Consider the following 20,015-nt stretch of genomic DNA (forward strand, 5'->3'; position numbering starts at 1 on the left):
TTCCTGTCCCTCTTCCCTGTCATCCTCCCAAACTGTCCCATGGTTATATTCAGAATCTCTTTCTCTACTCTATGTATCTCTCTATATATCTATATACTATTATATACACAAATATACAATCTATCTCTTTATATATGTCATATATTTCTATATATGTATACACACATGTGTGTGTATTAGAGTGATATCTAGAGTATAAAGCTCAAGGATACTGTAAAACATCATATAATGTATGGCAACCCCGTCATAATAAAAATGAAAATTCTTGGGGCCCCAATATAAATGATGCCAAAGCTAGGAAACCTGATCTAAACTAACTAATAAAAGCAAGAAGACATGACTCCTAAAATCAGGAATAAAAGAAGAAATATAACTGCTAATTTATTTATTGTCAAAGTGATGTACAGAGAGGTTAGAGTTTCATACATAAGGCACTGAGTACATTTCTTTTCAAACTTGTTTCCTCCTCCCTCATTTTTCCTCCTTCTTCCCCCTCTTCAGCCCCTCCTCCCCATGAGTCGTACCGTTGGTTTACGGCCTACAGTTTTGTAAGTACTGCTGTTGCATTGGTTCATCTTTTATCCTTCTCTCTCCACTTTGATGTTCCCCTTCCCTTCTCTAGTTCAATAAATGTATATACAATGCCTAGGGTACCGAAATCAGTAACAGTGACATCAGGGGTAAAACCCTGGGGGAAAAAGACAAAAGAAAGTGGCATAATTTCAGATGGTACATTGAAAATAACGACGACAATGGTCATTTTTTTCAGAGATTAAAAGGACTATAAGTAGATATATGCTATGAAAAAATGTATGTTAATAAATTAGATAAGGTAGAGGACACACAAAAATAGGTTATTAAAAATTAATGAAACCATGTAAAGAAATGAACAATCTGAATAGCCCATAAGTAAGTAAAGAATTTGATTAGTAATGGAAAAAATCTTCCCTTATGAAAAAGCTAAGGCACAGATGAATTCTATAAAACATCAATTTTTTCAAGAACTTTTCTGTTATGGTTTGAATATACAATGCCCTCCTAAACTCTTATGTTGAAGCCCTGATTCTTAGCTGGTGGCACTACTGTGGGAGGCAGTGGTGGAATGTTAGAAGGCAGGGTCTGTTGGGAGAAAACAGGTAATTGAGGGCATCCCTTTGAAGGGTGTATCCGAGCTCTGATACCTTGCTGTTATCCTATCTGCCCTCAGGCTGCCTTAAGGTCACTCATTAGCATGACCTCTTATTGCTATGACATTTTGCCTCCTCGCAGCACTAAAGCAGTGGATCCAGCCACGCTTGGATTGAAACCTCTGAAACTGTGAGTTAAAATAAATCCTTCCTCCCTTGAGTTGTTATCCAAGGTTATTGCTTTACAGCAACGAAGACCTACAAAGTATGGGAATAGAATTCTCCCTACATAGGAAAGAATTCTCTCAAACTTTCACAAGGCAGTTATTATGCCAAAAGCCAGAGCCAGAAAAAATATCATAAGAAAACTACATGTTAATATTGCTTGTAGATGTAAAAATCCTCAAGAAGCCATTAACATATTGAATCTAGAAAGGATTTTATACCCCAGCAATAGCAAGATTTCTAATAGTGTGAGCTTGGATTAATATCTAGTTTAATATCAAAACTTAATTAATATAATATTAATGTAACAATTTGAATAAAGGACAAAAGATACATCCTATTAATAGATGCACAGAAAAATAGGATACAATCTAACATTTATGATTAAAAAAAACCTTGGTAATCTCAAATGGAAAATAATTTTCTCAACTCCATAGAGAGATTCTATGAAAAATCTACAAGTAGCATCATGTTTATTTTTGAAAGACTATTTTTCCTTCCAATTCTGAAAGACTTCATGTTAGATGATTTCATTTATATGAAATGTCCTGAAGAATAAATGTCTAAAGACAGAAAGTAGATGGAGAGTCACTGAGGGGAAGGCAGGGACTGATGTGGGCAGACAAGAGGTGAAGAAAGGGTCGTCGAGTTGGATTGTGGTGATCATTTTACAACTCAGAGTGATTGGATTCTACAATTAAAACGGGTGGAAGGCTTTGTTCCAGCCTTTCAACTTGAGTAGATATAATTAGTTTATAAGTACAAAAGTAAATATTTTCAGTGGTATTCAAGTGTACACAATTGCATTAACTGAAATATAGTAGATTTAAGGGAGAACTCAAGCAATGTATTCCTTAGAAAGGATGGTGTTTATTCTTAAAGTGGCAGGATAGAGTCAAAGAGAGGGACAGACAACTGAAGAAAAAAAGGGGGAAGAATTCAGTCAAAAATTCAACATATATATCCCACACAATTCAGAAAAGTGAAAAAAGTGGTGTGTGAGAACATTGAAAGCGGTGACATTGATCAAGATGCATTTTATTCATAAGCTACTTTGTTGAGTGGCAAGTATTTTGTACAACTATTTTAAGATAATAAAAAATCAACGTAAAGGACTCAGAATATGGCCTAGACGTAGCCTGCTTGCCTCACATACAGGAAGCCCTGAGTTCAATTTCTCAGCTCCACATATACAGGAAAAAGCAAGAAGTGGCACTGTGGCTCAAGTGGTAGAATGCTAGCCATGAACAAAAAGAAGCCAGGGACAGTGCTCAGGCTCTGATTCCCAAGCCCCAGGACTGGCTAAACAAACAAACAAACAAACAAACAAACAAATAAATAAATAAATGGTGGAACAATGGGAGAAACAATATTGTTACTTTCGCGTCAAGATACTATGCTTTCCATACTGCCTAAACTAAATTCAACAATGTTCTTTAAAACATTAATCACCATATGTAGGATGTCTGTTGAGGTGTGTAAGTGTGTCTGTGTGTCTGTGTGTGTGTACATTTGTGCCTGCACATGTGGAAATAAGAATTTCTGAAGGTGTGGCCCTTAGTCCTAGCCTGCTCTCTAATTAACTAGCTATCCTTGAGAAAACTACTTGATTGTTTTTAGTCTATTTCTCTATCTATAAACTGAGGGAGAAGGACAACTTGATTTCCTAGATTTCTTGGAAATCAAAGTCCTTTCATATGAATTGTGGTTCATGGGCAAGGTAACTAAGCATTTGAAATTACACCTCAAAAAAAGCATTCTTCTTTGCTTTAGAGATGAAGAGATTCATAGGGTAGGAGATGATCTAGAAGATAAATTAGGGCTTTGTTATCCTCCTCGTCAAGTGGGTTAGGACACTGTTTAGGTACTTATGTAGCCCCCAGCTGGGCCTGGGTGTATTTATCTTGACCCCTGCCAACATCCTTCTCCAGAGGAAAGTTCTCTCTGTGGAGGAATTTATAGAGTGTAAGCTTGGGGGAAATGAGGCAAGAAAGCACTCTTAGGTATCCAGGTGTGGCCATACCTTCATGCACAATGCTGTGAGGTTGAGTTGGCAGTAGTTGGGGCTGGGTGGGAAGGCCAAGGCTGTGCGCATGTCCAGGATTTACCTTCCACGACTGTAGCACATGCTTCTCATTCTCACTATATTTTCCCACTCATCTCTTCCATGAAATAATGTCAACATAAGCATCGACTTTCAGGAAAATGCCTATGTATTCTCCAGACATTTTATTCTTAAAATGCCACAGAAAGTGACTATGACAGAGGCCTCTTGTGTCAGTCTCTGGCCTGACTTCCCCATCCTACCCTGATTTTTTTTCTGGCCCTGAGCACATGGGACCAGAACCACTTAATTCTCCCCTTTCACAGTTCTTTGCTTCCTTGCTACTTCCTCCAAGCCAAGTGACAATCCATCTGCTATTGTGTGATTAGAAGCCTCACTATTGTATCAGAACATCCTTGAATCTAGACTGTTTTTTTTTTAAAAAAACTTTATTAATTAAATTTTGTTGACAAGGTGTTGTGCAAAAGGGGTACAGTTATATAATAAGGCAGTGAGTACATTTCTTGTGATATCTTATACCCTCATTTTTCTTTCCCTTCCTTAGATCAGGTAGGCATATATACAATATCCAGTGTACCGAAATCATATACAGTACCCACATAGGGTATGCCAAAGGAAATTCACCTAGAACATTACACATAACGACAACAATAGAATCCCCCTGTGTCCTTCTCTTGGAGTTCTTTTTGCTTATCCTCATCTTATATGATCATGTGTGCATAGCTGTTGAGCTATTGTGATCCAAGAACATTTGGATAGTGTATGTTGGAGGTACCAGGATAATAAAGCTCTCAGTACTAATGATTAGTGGTAGGAAGGTTACTCATTAAGCCCTACATAGTAAGTTGAATGTGAGGCTCTCATTGATGCATTTAATTCTCAAAATATGAGTCAGGTGCTGTTAACTCCCATTCTCATTGAAGCAAGGGAAACTCAGGAAAAATGGAATGTTGAGTATCACATCTACAGACAAGGTGAAGTCTTGAATGATTCTCTTTCTAGATGCAAGTTCTTAAAGTACCCATTACCCAGCTCTGTCCCAAGTCCACCCCATCCCAGCCCCCTGTCACACAGTGCTTACACATCTCTCAGCCACTGTGAGGTGACTGGAGGTCTGTAATGTGCAGGGAACTCACCCTGAGGTACCCACTGAAGACTTGAGTGACTTTCTGCGGATTGTAACAGCACTTGTGTCAGAACTTCTACACAGGCAATGTAAGAAATCACATGACAATCTCTCTCCCCTCCCCCTTTAGCAGTACTGAGATTTGAACTGAGGGGCCTCAAGCTCTACCATTTGTCCCATATCCAAATTTTGGGCTTTATTTTTCACATAGAGACTTGCATTTTTTTTTGCCTGCAGTTGGCCTCAGACCACAATCCTTCAGTCTATGTTTCCTATGTAGCTGGAATTGCAAGTGTGAACCATTATGCTCAACTTGTTGGTTAAAGTAAGAATTCACCAACTGTCTGCCAGGTGTGAACTCAGAATTTTGTGCTTGCTTGACAGGTGCTCTGTACCTTAAGCCACAATGTTAGCCCTTTGTTCTCTGATTACATTTGAAATAGGGTATTGTTTTTTGCCCAGCCTGGCCTAGACAATGATACTCCTATGTATGTATTGCACCGTAGCTGCGATGACAGGCATTTACTACAATGACCAAACTTTTCTGTTGAGATAGGTTTGTAGCTTTTTTTTGTCTAGGCTTTCCATAATTTGTTAATTTGTAGTAGGAAGAGATCAACTTTCAAAGTAGGCCAAAAACAGATAGATGTGGTTCTGCCCTATCCCTACTAAGACATAATAATTTTCTAAATCTGCCTGGGGACTCAAATTAGTTCTGGATGCTTTCCTGTCAGTTGGGTCGAAGACTTGTTCCAGGAATTAATATTTCTGGAGACAGAACTTCTTGACTATCCAGTTTTTTTAAACCACCCTGTAAAGTTGAATTTTAAAGCCCTACAAAGATTAAAAAAAAGCAAAACAATAAAAAGAAAACAGAATTTTTTTCCCCTCTCAGATGACCTTAAATCATAAGAGCATTTCTCCACCAGCGCCATGTCCTGTAACTCTACCTGAAAGTCAGTTAATCTGTGTTTAAGGTTGTTGCTATCCTCCTAAGGACTAGTGTTCTGGGTGATTCAGCAAGATGAAATCCGAGCCCACCTGGCATGTCTGACTTTTTAACACATGTCTAAAGCACATATTTAGCTGTCACCAGGAGATCTGACAGTTTATGGGAGAGGTGCTCGGCACAAAGGCGCAGCAGTGGGCATTCCCAGCACACACCCACTTAGAGCATGGTGTGATGCCAGCGTACCCTTCTCCAGAGCCAAACACACAGGGTGGAAAGGTGTGTCCACCATAGCAATAAAAAATAAATAAATAAGAAACAATCCTTTACAAGTCACTAGAGGAAGCCAGGGCCCTGCTTTTCTTTTGGGGACACTCTGCAAAGGCATCAATGCAAGTAGAAACAAGCATCCACATGCAAGTTTGCTCAACAAAAATATACTTTCCTGTTTTGGCTTAAGAAAGAATAAGGAATGTTTGAGCCCAGCCATCATCACAGATCCTGGAAACTGAACTCCCTTACCACTAAGACTTCTCCTTCCATCACCAAACTCCTAAGCATCATCTAAACACAAAGCACTGCATTTTAGTATCTTATCCAGTATTTCTAAATATCATGCAAAGAGGACATGTTTAGCTCTCTTTTAAAAGCAGGATAAGTAAAGCTCAGATGGGAGAAGGCTCTGTATCACATCCAAACAACTAGTGATCAGCAATGCCTAGAAAAATCACTTAATAGGCAATGGATCTCAAGCTTGATCTCTAGAGCCCAAGTTCTATGTGCACGAATATTTCTGGGTTCCAGGAGCTGTCTATAAATTTATCGTTTGATCCTCCTTTAAATACTCAAGGAAAGCTTCACATTTCCCTATTTCACACACAGGAAAACTGAGTCAGAGAGCTTGTCATTTATGGGTGATTGCAAGATCCATGACTGGAACTTCAATCTAATTCTGTTGTTTGGTCTCTCTTCATTCATGGGGTCAGATCCACATAGTGAAACAATGCAACTTCACTGCTGATGTGAAAGCTACAGGGAGAGAGTCTTCGCTGCCTCCTCTGCCCCGCCCTGAGTCAAGGGTCTTTCTTTACTGTCTCTCCAAAAATTCATGATTATCATTGAACCAGGTATCTCCTGCATGAATAAGAGCCCCTGCTCTTTCTGTCCTCTCCTCTTATGTAGGTCCAGAATGTCTCATTCCTGTTTGTAGAGATATGAGTATCTTCTGGCTTTGCTACTTGGTGGGCCCTCATTTGGGGTGGGTGAATGGAATACCATCACATTTTCAGGTGTTTGGACATTCAGAGCAGAGTTCTAGCTGGCTCAGTCTCTTCCTTCACAGAGAAAACAGTGGTCTTAGAATATGAAGGTACTAATCCTTATAGTGCCACTAATCTCTCCACACTCCCACCCTACCACACACCTCTGAGAGGGGGTAGAAGTAGGCCAGGGAAGTGACTTGGAACTGCCTGATGCTGTGGCTAGAAAATTGACTTACCCTGGACACCATAATATCAGTGGTGCTGCTCATAAAATATTTTTGTTTATACTTCTTGGGCTCCTTATAGTATGGTGGGGCCATGGGACTTGTGTGAGCAATTAGCAAAACTAAACTGATTCAAATTAAACAGCTAAGTGTCTGGGCATCATTTTTCAGTGTGCTCTTTCCTCCCCCATAGCCATCAGCAATGATCCAGATGGCTGTGACAATTCCATTGTCTGTACTCTGGCAGCTGTCAGGTGCCTGAGGTACTCCATGATGTGCTACAGTTTTTCCACATTTTTATAGAAAATAGACAAATGAGTTGGGTTTTGTTTTGCTCATATTGTTTTGTTCGAGGTACTAGAGCTTCTGTAGTGTAGTACCTCCCAGTGAATTGCTTTAACTGGTCTCAGGCAGTTCTTGCTGAGAAAATTGCAGTCAGCATTTACCTGAACCTTCAAACTAGCAGCTCTCTGAGTAGGGAACTCTTTGTTCTTTCCTTATTTACTTTCTGTACATCTCTTGTCAAACCTCATTTTTTCCAGCTACCTACTCTCCGTCACCCTCTTCTTATAAATTATTGACATGTGATATGGTTTAACACATGTGTCTGCTCTCCTCTTTACTGGAATATGAACTCCAAGAGCATTGACATTTTCATTTATTTGCTCAGTGCTGTATTTCCAATGCTTCAGATAGGACTTGACTTAGTATGTATTTATTGAATGAATGAAGGAATGAACAAATGGGGTGAGTGAGTAAATGAGTGATATCTCTTCCCCATGAGAAGTAGTAATTCAGAGTGATCAAATTTCTTTTCTTTTTGGTGGCACTGAGGCTTGGAATCTGGGCCTTATGCTTGCTAGGCAGGATCTCTACCCTTGAGTCATTGGTGGTTTTAGCTGATTATTTTTGAGTTAGGGTCTTGTTTCTTTATTCTAGAGCTAGGTGGTGCATCTGAATCATGCTGTGACTGTTTTAGGCATGTCATCTCATTCAGCCATCCAGTTTCTCTTCACTGAGAGAGAGTTTCAATGACATTTTTGCTTGGGGCAGCCTTGAAATTCAGTTCTTCCACTCACAGCCTGCTCTGCAGTTTAGTATAATAGGTGTGGGCTGCTACCTCCAGATATAAGTTGAGAAGAGGCCTTGTCAACTTTTTGTGTGTATGTGCCAGCCCCCCAGCTTGAATTCATGGCATGGGCACTATCCCCAAGTTTTTGTGCTCAAGGCTAGTGCTCTACTTGAATCACAGCTCCACTTATGGTTTTATGGTGGCTAATTGGAGATAAACATCTCCCAGACTTTCCTGCTCCCTCTGGCTTAGAATCACTATCCTCAGATCTCAACCTTCTGGATAGCTAAGACTACAGATATCGCTACCTGCTCACAAGAAGTCTAGCCAGAAACATAGGGTTCAGTATTACCCATCCAATGTCTCTGAACGTATTTTGAGTCTCTGTTTTACTCTCACTTCAGATTCACATCTTGTTTCTCCAAGTTGTAGTTTTGACTTCCTGCTAATTTTCAAAATTTGATTGCCTCACCTCTATATCACTCTTCCCATTTTAGCCATAGGGCATTTCCAACACAAATCTGCTAATGGCACTTCCTGGCTTATAATATTTCAAAGCCCTATTCTCTCAGGTTTAATGCAGCCTCTTTTTTCAGAATTGATTTATTTATTGTCAAAGTGACATACAGAAGGGTTACAGTTTTATATCTAAGGCAGTGAGTACATTTATTATCCAACTTTTACCTCCTCTCTCATTTTTCTCCCACCTTCCCCCACCCCATGAGTTGTACAGTTGGTTTACAGCATATAGTTTTGTTAGTATTACTGAAGCATTGGTTCGTCTTTTATCCTTTGCAGCCTATTTTTCGGGACATTCCTTGTGCTTATGTCTGGCTTCACTGAAGTCTGTAGCCTCACCTGTAATAGCCTTTTCAGAGCTCCACCTTTATGTGGTTCAAGAAACAGGACATTCCAGAAACACAGAGGAGCCTAGGGTGGGAGGAACATTCAGAACTGAAAATCTTCATAGACTCCAAAACAAACAGTACACAGATCTGGCTTTGTCCCACCCCGTTCCCTTCTGCATTCACACAGGGGCCATGTGTTTCCCTTTGCCAACTGCATACTTATCACCCTGGGTTCTAATTGTCTGCTTAGTCATTTCTCTTACTCACCAAATTGAGCTCCAGTGAAAGCGCTCTTCTCAGGTTAGTTTACTTAGGGTCTCAATGGGAGACTGGTACAGGGTGGGTGTAGAGGAAATAATGGTTGAAATGATGATAAGTGAATATAATTTTATAATTTATATAATTTTATATAATATAATATAATATTAATGTCATTCACATTAATTGAAAGGAAAATCCAATCACCTTTTTTTCAAGGTGGAGTGAAAATCAAGATAACTCATCTTCCTAATAAAATAACTTTCATGTTTTAGACATAACTTTCTCTAGGCCATGTAATATTATGGGAAGTACTATTTTTGAATGTGTTTATCTACATGTCTTTGTTTTAATTTTTATTTATTTATTATTATTAATAAAGGGATTACAGTTACATAAGTCAGATAAAAGTATATTTCTTTTTGAACCATGTCCCCCCTTTGCTCTCTCCCATTTTTTCCCTCCTGTCCCCACCCACAAGTTATAGCTCATTTTCAACATAGTGACTAGTCAGTACCACTGCTGCCTTTGTTTACCCTTTGTCCCATTATTTCTATGCCTTCCCCTTCCCCTCTCAAAGACAGAGAAATGAGCAAACAATATACTAAGAAAAAGGAAATAAAAACAACAACAAAGAAAAAAAATCCTTGTTTTTATTTCATGGACTGTCTTCTAAAGTGAAGGTAATATATAACTTGAAAACAGCCATCCACATCGTGCTCAGGCATTTAATCCCTGGGCTTTGGACACTGCACTGTGTTTTGTGTTGCTGGCGCAGGTGTGGGGCAGCCCTTTCTCTGGGCCACCTCCTCAGCATCCCTTTGCAGCATCCTTCCTTCCTGCCCTGGGTGGACAGCACTGACAAACGGAAGTCTCCAAGGTCAACTTAATCCTTGGCCTACTTACTAAATTTGCCAAAAAGAAGGCCAATGAGCTCCAGGTGTGGTGCTGAGGGCTTGGAGGCAGAAGCTCCCCTTTGGGAAGTTGCCTAACACCTACCTACAGATGGCTCCCACATCTTTACCAAGCCTCCCTCTTGCTTTTAGGCTGGGAAGGAAACTTTGCTCACTTGTTTTGTTTCAAAGTCAGTGTCCCATGTCTCCTTGAGAGGGAAGAATGCATTTGGTAATGTTCCTTCCACCACGTGAGAATTCAGTGCTATTTAGGTCATATAAGTGAAGTGAAGAAACTATCCTCTGAAATGTTAAATCACAAAGCTTACTTTTATTGAAAAAAAAGTGTTTCCCCCCTTTTACTGGTTTAAAAAAGACATCTGGGTTGAAGCTGGTATTGCCCCTCATTCATAGTGTGGTTCTTTTTTGCCCAAATGGGTGATTTGTCCCCAGGGAGAATTATGTAACAATTTCTTTCTCTATGAAGGAGCTTAAAGCAAAGCCATGCTGAATTCCACGTACTGTAAAACCCCCTGCTTAATGCTTTCCAGCAGAGAATGCTCATCTCATACACCCTTGAAATGTTCCCAATTACACTGTTCCTTTTCCAGCCCCTGGGAAAACCAATTTTACTATTAGTTATACACACTTGTGGATCCATGTTTTCATTCTTAACCAAAAATCATGGCACATTCTCAGGAGCTGATGTATATGTGGAGCACTAACATTGTTCATTCTTTCAAAAGCTCCCTGTAGTATCAGATGTAATACAGAATTCATGGGGGCAAGAAGGCAGCCCCAACTCCCTAAATGCCTGTGGCTCACTTCGTTCATCCCCCCTACTCCTGCCAGGCCTTCAGTCCCTGTGGTTTAAACAGAGGCCTGTGACCTCAGACTTGAACTTTGGGGAGATTGTCCCCACCCAGATATAAAGAAAATCTGTGAGGAGAACATGAGGATTTGATTAGAAAATGTGTTCAAGAGGTTGGACGGCTATGGACCAGGAAATGTATTCTCATTCTTATGTAGTGTATAAAACCAGTGAACAATTTAAGATTGATTAAGAAAGATTGGATTTCTAGAGCATATGATGAGAATAATTTTCAAATGGACAAAGAGAAAATGCCTAAATTATAGCACCCAATTCTAAATTAAAAATTAGATAAATTTTAGGCTAGGCCACCAGTGAGTGGCTCACATCTAGAATCCTAGCTACTCAGGTGGTTGAGATCTGAAGATCATTCTTTAAAGCCAGCCAGAACAGACAAGTCCACAAGACTCTTATCTCCAATTAGCCATCAAGAATCTGAAAGTGGAACTATGACTGAAATGGTGGAGTACTATCCTTGAGCAAAAAAATCTCAAGAGTAGCCTGAGTTCAAGCCCCAGGACACACACACTCTCTCTCTCTCTCTCTCTCTCTCTCTCTCACACACACACACACACACACACACACACACAAATCAAACACATTTAAAAATAGAATCAGGTAGGTATGAGTTTTCTGCTTCACAAACATCACAATTCTTAACCAGGTACCAATTCATATATAAATATTGACATGAACTCTAAAGTTTGTATCCTTATTGAAGCTGAAGTTAATCTGTACTAATTTTATAAAGAATGTCATGATTAAGCCACACTCTTATAATCCCACTGTATTAATTTTGGATATCAGTTTTTTCCCCCTGTAATTGTCCAGGATTATTTTATTAAGCCTATTTCCAGTAAAGTAACTCTTAATCTTTAGAAAGGAAGAAAATATAGAACATAACATAGTAGGTTCTGGGAATGTGGCCTAGTGGTACAGTGCTTGCCTGTCATACATGAAGCCCTGGGCTCGATTCCTCAGCACTACATAAGCAGATGAAGCTGGAAGTAGTGCTGTAGCTCAAGTGGTAGAGTGGTAGCCTTGAGCAAAAAGAACCCAGGGACAGTGCTCAGGCCCTGAATTCAAGCCCTGGGACTGGCAAGAAAAGAAAAGAGAAAAAAAAAGAACATAACATAGTTAACATGGTACAATATTTGTGAGAGAAGAGCTCCCTGTAAAGCAACTTGCTCCTATAACAAAATACCATAGGCTGGTATAAATATTAGAAATGTGTTTCTCACAGTTCAGGAGGTTGAGATGTCAACAATCAAGGTGATCAGGTGCTTAAGTGTCTGCTAACAGCTTCTCTGCTTCCAAGGTGATATAAAGCTGCTGTACCCTCTGGAGTTGAGGAACACTGTGTCCTCACAGAAGGATCAGAGTACAAATCCCCTCATATGGGTACCCACACCATTGGTGATGGTGAGGGTGGATTCTTCATAGCCCTAATCACCTTCTTAGGTGATAATAGCTCTTTTTTGGTAGTAATTTACTCACTAAAATATATGAGCTCCTACTTCAATATAAATTTTATTTAGGAAAGTTAGAATTTGATGGTTTGTGAAGTTCTTTAATTGAACAACATAAATCTAAGTGCTTTACAATAAAAGACAACTTCTGAAAGATTAAGTACAGATGGTAAAATAAGAATTATTTAGCTTATCAGTGTAGCTCTTAACACATGGAAAATTCTGGAGGGAAAAGAGCAGAAATGATAGGGAGACAGTTGTTATGCAGTAGTTCTTACAAAGGCATTTGAAACAAATTCATTTGAAGGACTGGGAATGTAGGTTTAGAATGAGTATATACAAATCTAGGTTTGATGTACAAAACAGAAAGAAAGCTCAACAGTAAGATAACATTACAATATTGCCCTCTCTGACAACAGAATTCATTATTTAAATTAGTGGGTATTAGAGAATTTGGAAACTTGGTCTTTTGGTTGTGAATACCAAGGAAAACAGTGAGATGCAAATTAAATTCAATTACAATCACATCCATTGAGTATATCTCATGCATCAGATTATTTTGGAATGAGGTGGAATGTAAATACAGTTTAATAAATCTAATGTGTAATTGAGCACAGAGTTGTATTTCAAACATGTAAAATTAACTTTGGGAAGATATTTTTCCCCTGGTAACATTTCTAGATGTCTACTCATCTTAAGCTTTGCTTACTAGTGAGATTTTTTAAAACATTTTCCTTTTTGTAAAATTAGCAACAATACTTATTTGGGAAATGTGATAAATGGAGTGATTATCTATAGAAATTGAGAACGGTCCCAAGTATTTAAATTGGGAGATGTGTCATCTATGGTACAAGCTCTTCATGACATGGATTCTCATCTATTTTGAGGCTGAATGAGATGAGATATTCTCTTTGTTTTAACTGGCTCTATGCCTAGTGTGTATTTTTAGAGCAAAGGTGTTTTCAAAATTTTATGCGTGTGGAAGAAGTCATCTGAATACATCAAGTACATCACAAGAAGATGTGAAAAATACTTGATTTATCTTGCAATAACATGCAATAGTTGGTCATAAATATTTTTGTCAAGTTCAGATCTATAATTAACTTTCTTTTTAAAAAATCCCTACCACTTTCTAAATACATTTTCATTTCCCTTTACTGTTGCATTTCTTCCTTTAGCTTTCTCTCAGAGCAATAGTCTGTCAGGCTGTAGAATCCCACCAGCCATAAATCCTCTTATTGGCCTGCTTGGATATCCTGCTCACTCGTCTCTCCAATATTTCAGACCCTTCCTCAGCATTCTCTGGGTCAGCAGAACACGTCTCCTGTTGGAGAAGACAAAGTGTGTTTTTCTTTGTTTTGGAGGTCAGTGGAGAACAGTCTTCCAGCAATAACTCACTCTCAACCTCTTCATCATCTACTGTACAACTCCTTTCCAAAAGCAAAAGTAATTGTCCATAGCCTGGCAGGTACACAAGCATCTCACAGGTTTGTTGCTTCTTTTTATAAAGTTCAGAGTAATGTGGTAAAAAATACTTTGGAGTTGCCAACCAATGCGCTCTCCTACTTTCCTTTATGCAAGTTTCCCCCTTTTCCTTTGCTTCCTTCCATTCAACAAGTAGAGAGCCTTAGTCAAGGAATGCAATAGGACTTAAATCTTTCTTGGATCTGTAATATTAGTTGAAGATGTTCTCCAAAAAACATGTGTTGGGGATTTGGGTGCCAGCTGGATTAATCCTCCTTTATGAATGCGTATGCCAACAGTATTTATTGGATGGTGGTGGACAGGTGGAGGTGAGAGCGAGTTGGAGAAGTAGACCACTGGTGTTGGACCTTGGAAAGGTCCTGGGTCCTGCTTATTATCTGATTCCTGGTTTCCTTGAGGTGGTCATGATTGCTACATCCTCTCACTGTTTGACATTTTTACCTTGGAGCCAGCCTGTCATATACCGAAACCTCTGAAACCCTGAGTTCAATCTTTCCTCCCTTTAGGTTATTTGCTCAGATATTACTCACACTAATTAAAAAAAACAACTAACATACTCTGTGTTTCAGAGACACACAGAAAACATTGAAAATTTTGCTAGGATTCTCCAAAGAAAACTCAAAAGAGAAGGAGCCTCTTTCAGAGTCCTCCTTTGGCAAGTATGAAATCTTCGCTAAGAAGCAAGGTAACTTCCATCTTCCCAGTGTACGTAGGCTAGAAAATAAACCCAGGAAGTGGGGTGGAAGTGGCAACAAAAGGATGCTACTGTCAGAGATTTAGAGTTATCTGTGCTCAGGGCTGAGAGCAAGCAAGAGAAGAGTTGGGCCTTACATTATTGTTGGCCTGTGAGTAGTAATGTTTTTCCTCAGAGCATGCTGGGGATTTTCCATAGCGGATATGGCCAGGAGTAGAGTCCAAAGCAAAGTTCAAGGGAGCTGTTAAGAGAGCAGGAGGAATTGTTCCCTGCTGCATAGCGGCAGATGACAACAGGTGAGTCTCCCTGAGATCTGTGCCTCAAGTGAAGAGTGGGAGAGTAAAAACCACCAGACAACAGGGGCCAGACTCACATGACTGAAGGCTGTTGCCCTGGTCCAATTGTGCTGCTATAACCAAATCCCACAGCCTGTGTAATTTATAAAGAACAAAAATTTATTTCTACAGTCTGGAGCCTGGAAAGTCCAAGTTCAAGAGAGTCGTGGAGACAGCAAGGAGAAATTGCTCAGGATTCATTTTCTGGTGTAAACTCTGTGTCCAAGAGCTTCCTTGGGAAGATAATTAAGCAGTGGACCGCGGTTGGAAATCCTCGTGTATTATAAAGCCTTCTCCAGGGCTCTCATCTCATGACTTCCTAAAGTGCCCCTTCTTTTTTTCTAAATGGTGTTTCTTTGTTGCTGGGGCTGATCTCAAAGTTTTGGGCTCAAATAATCTGGTGTCAGCTTCCAGAATAGTTGAAACTACAGGCCTATCCTAGTGCACCTGCCTAGATCCCTCCTAATACTGTCATATTGGTGATTAAGTTTTAGCATGTGAGTTTTGAGGTACATTCAGACCATACAGCTATAGCAGGATGACCAATACACAAATGAGTTCAAGATGAAAAGTTCCATTTCATTGGAAATAACTCCTCTGTAATGATGATACATGATTCTGAGCGATTACGTTTTATTAATCAAACAAAATTGAAGTGGTATTTTTTTGGTGCTGGTACTGAGGCTTGAACTTATGGCCTCTTGCTCTCATTTGGCTGTTTTGCTCAAGTCTGGGGGCTCTATGACTTGGGACATACCTCCACTCTGGCTCTTTGATGGAGATAAAGGGTGATAGAGACTGTTCTACCTGGGCTAGCTTCTAACTTGGGTCCTCAGATATCAGCTTTCTGAGTGGCTAGAATCACAGGCATGTGCCACCAGAACTCAGCATTTTGTTTTATTTTTAATTTTGACATGTAATAAGAGGTTTCAGTATTATAACAGTGACTTCATTTCATTAGTAAAAGTGATCAATACTATCACTACCAGTAATAATAATAAAAAAGCAAGCAATAAGTCATACCAAATGTCAACATCTGAAAGTAACCTAGTTTTGATTTGGAATGCCCCTCAAAGAGAAAATATGATCTAGCCCTTGGTGTGATACATTGGGAGATTGTAGAACCCTTAGAAGACGGTGCCTATTGGAAGAAAATTAGGAGATTATAGGTATGTCATTGAAATAATTATTGAGATCATAGTCCCTTTCTGTGTGGGTTTTTATTCCCAGCTACATGAGGGAATATGTCGCCATCATTTTATTGTGTTGCCACAAGGCCTTTCCTCTATTATTAACTTGATTATCTGAGATATTTTGTCACACTGGGACACAGCTGTCTAACCCACCTATGTTGAAAGTTGTTGCCCCTAATTCTAGCTACTTAGGAGGCTGAAATCTGAAGATTGAAGTTCAAAGCCAGCCCAGGAAGGAAACATTGTGTGACTGACTCTTATCTCCAACTAACCACCAAAAAGCCAGAAATAAAGGCATGGTAGAAGTGGCAGAACACTAGCCTTGAGCAAACAAAGCTCAGGGACAGTGCCTAGGCTCTGAGTTCAAGGCTCAGGACTGGCACTAAAACAACAACAACAAAAGGTTGTTGAGCCTCATTCCAGATACATCTACATATGTCATAAAGTGTGTGTATGTGTGTGTGTGAATTTTATTAGAATCAACAATGCATGTGCTACTTTTTTTAATCAAAGGAACTGTGGTTAATTTTATTAGAATTAATATTTAATTCATAATAAAACCATACTGTAAGAAAACCCAAAAGGATTATTATATACACATAGTTGCTTTGTTACTACAAAATTATACTAGTTTATGTACATTATTTGAAGGTTAAGGGAGAAAAATATTAAAGGTCAAAACTATTACTTCTTTAATATTGACATCTTTGGACTTTACAATGTGTACCCCGATTCTCAATGATAAAGATGAGATTAATATTTTTGGATTTCTGGCCACTCTGCTTTGCCCATGTCTCCTGTTGAGTTGAAGTCTCATCACAATGACTGTAAGCCTATCATGTTGATTGTGTTTCTTTGGCCAGTTATGTGAACTAGGCATGTTTGCTGCTTCTAAACAAGAGGTTTTACTATGAATATGTGCTGGGTTAGCTTTGTACATTGAAAATAGCATGTTCTAAAGCGAGCTGTTCTTTCAGTCTGGATTCAACAAGGAGAAGGTATGTGAACATCAACCCAACAGAGCCACAGCTGATGCCAGGCATGGTGTCACATGAGCATGATAAAAATACTCCCCATTTTAATCCAGTAGGATAATGAGTAACATTTATACTTCAAATACATATATTTTGTTTCATCAACACAATTTCTCCAAGTGTTTAGTCTTATTTTTGTATTTAAATGGGTTTCATGTTTTGTATCGATCTTTTTTTTTCTTTTTCAGATCTGGGGCTTTAATTCAGAGCATGTGTTTGCTAGGCAGAAACTCTCACCAGAGCCATACAATTCCAGCTCTCTTGTACCTAATTTTTACTATAATTTTTTGGTTTCTGAATAATCTATTTGGAATCATCTCTAAATTAGTTGAATTTCATTATCACTTAGTTTTTCCCAGGAAGTATCTATGGTTAGAGAGTTTTTCAAATTTGTGGAATAATTTCTTGTGGCCCATTTCTATTTGTTAGGTGGATATAGTATTCCTGGGTTATAATTAAAAACTCTAAGATGGTTAGGGTTAGGTGATAGTTGAATTCTTAGTTTCTTAGTGGTAGAGTGGCTGCCGAGGATACATAAAACCCTGGGTTCAATCTTCAATAGCACACACACACACACACACACACACACACACACACACACACACAAACAGAGAGAGAGAACAATAGTTTTTGATGGTATAGACAACATGAGAGACCAGAATGATATGTTTTTTTTCTTATACATATTTTCCTTTGCTTAAATAAGTCTATACTATTTGCTTGCTTATTTGTTTAAACTTCAGCATAGAAGCTAGGTAATGTCTCTACATGAATCACTACATTCCTGGTCTTTTTTTTCCAAAATCTTTTCCATTTCTAATTTCTTCATTTCATGGAGTTCTTTTCATATGTCTGGTTATCTTTTTCTGTCTCATTTATTGGATTGTCTACTGAAACCAAAGTATCCGTATTTTTGACTCATTTTCTAAGAATTTTTATTCTAAAAAGTGGTAGTAAATAGAAAAATGATTTTATTATGTTTTAAGGATAGTTAGAAAAATTAAATATTTGCCCAGTTGTGAAATTTACCCGCTATCCAATTCCAGAACATTCTTGCAAAATGGCATTCTGTTCTTTAAACACTTCCTCATTCATCCCTCTACCCACCTCTGCCAGTCATCACTGTTTTCTATGAACTTGATTACTTTAGGGAAGGCCTGTAGATAAAATTGTATTTTGCTCCTGTCTTATTTCACTTTGCATATTTTCACATTTCTTCTATGTTATAACATGTGTCAGAATTTTCTTTTCAAGTTAAATAATATTCAGTTTCATAAATATGCCACATTTTGTCTGTCCCTTCCTTTGGTAATGGGTTACTTATGCATTTTGTCATTGTGAACAATGCTGCTTTGAACATGGGTAAACAAATGGAATCCCTATTACTTCCAGATCTTTTCATGTATATCCACATATGGAATTGCTAGGTAATATGGTAATCCTATCTTTACGTTTTTTTGAGAAACATTCATGCCAGTTTTTATAGCAGTTGTACCACCTTGTATTCTATTAACCAGCAATATAGAAGGATTCTAATTTTTTCATATTCTCACTAACCCTGATTTTCTGGATTTGTTTTTAAGTAACAGCTATCCCATGTTCCAAGAGAATTGCTGATCCGATCTATCAACACACCATTTCTTCTTTGTTATAATTACTTTATAATCCTTGTCTTCTTCCATTGGAATACATCATGTCTTTCAGGGGTTTGCTTGCCAAGATTTGGAGACTTTTCCCTGAGATCTGGCTTTCTATTAAGAGAGTAAATTGAAAAGAAATAGTGTCAGGAGAAAATTGGACCTGAGGAGACTGAACAGTTGGGGTAAAGAATAACAGATCAACAACTCCCAAGATGCTAGGTAAGGGGAGAGAAGCCATGAGAGAGAAGGCAGGGGGCTCTGGTTCATGATGAAGTAGTATTAAGCTAGATTCTATGCTTACTACACACCTACTTTGTCATCCTCTCACACTTGCATCATTGTTTTTATCCCTCTTCCTCTTCACTATTCCAGTTCTACCTCATCTACATCCAGCTATACCAGAAATCTTAACACCAAAATAGGTAATGTAGAAGTAGAGCCTTGTCCTCCCTTCTCCCTCTCTCCCCATTTCCCTCTCCCCATCTCTGTCTCTCTCTCTCTCTCTCTCTCTCTCTCTCTCTCTCTCTCTCTCGCCTGTGTCTTTTTCTCGCTCTCTACTCTGGATGGAACCTCCAGTGATACACTCTTGCTAGGCATGCTCCCTGCCTAGTCCAGAAACAGTCTTTGAACACCACTGCATCTTTTTCATTTGTATGCCACTATATATTTACTTCTGTCCAGTATTTTCCCCAGGTAACAGGCTTTATCTTAGTCTCCTAATTGATGATTGGATCTGGGTGGCTTATAAATGATAATACAAATGCCTGTAAAGAAGTATTTGTGGCTTCAAATTCTGTTTAGTAATGCTCATACACAAGTGCTAATAGTCACTCAAGTTTTTATACTGATCCAAAAGGGAAAGTTCTGATAAGTGAAAAAATATCCATACTATATCTAGGTGATTGATTCAGTAATGGCTTTTTGTTATATATATAATATCTGAATTATTAATGCCTTTTGATATCATAAATTTTAGACATACTGGAAAAGGTCTCAGGTCTTCAAAACCATGACAACTCTGCAATGTGAGCAACCCCAAGCAGATGGGCCTGGGATTGCTGGCCCTCTGCTTGGGATTGCTGGCCCTGATGGCTCTCACTGAGGCTGTTCAGATTGTTGCCTATCAGACCTGGCCTTTCAGGATGGCCTTCATCACTTCACTGCACTGCAGTGAGACTCTCCCCTGGACGACCTGCTGACTGCACGGGTAATATCAACCCAGATTTCCCTCTTAAATAATGATTT

This window comes from Perognathus longimembris, chromosome 1, assembly GCF_023159225.1.
Source record: "Perognathus longimembris pacificus isolate PPM17 chromosome 1, ASM2315922v1, whole genome shotgun sequence".
Classification (NCBI taxonomy): Eukaryota; Metazoa; Chordata; class Mammalia; order Rodentia; family Heteromyidae; genus Perognathus; species Perognathus longimembris.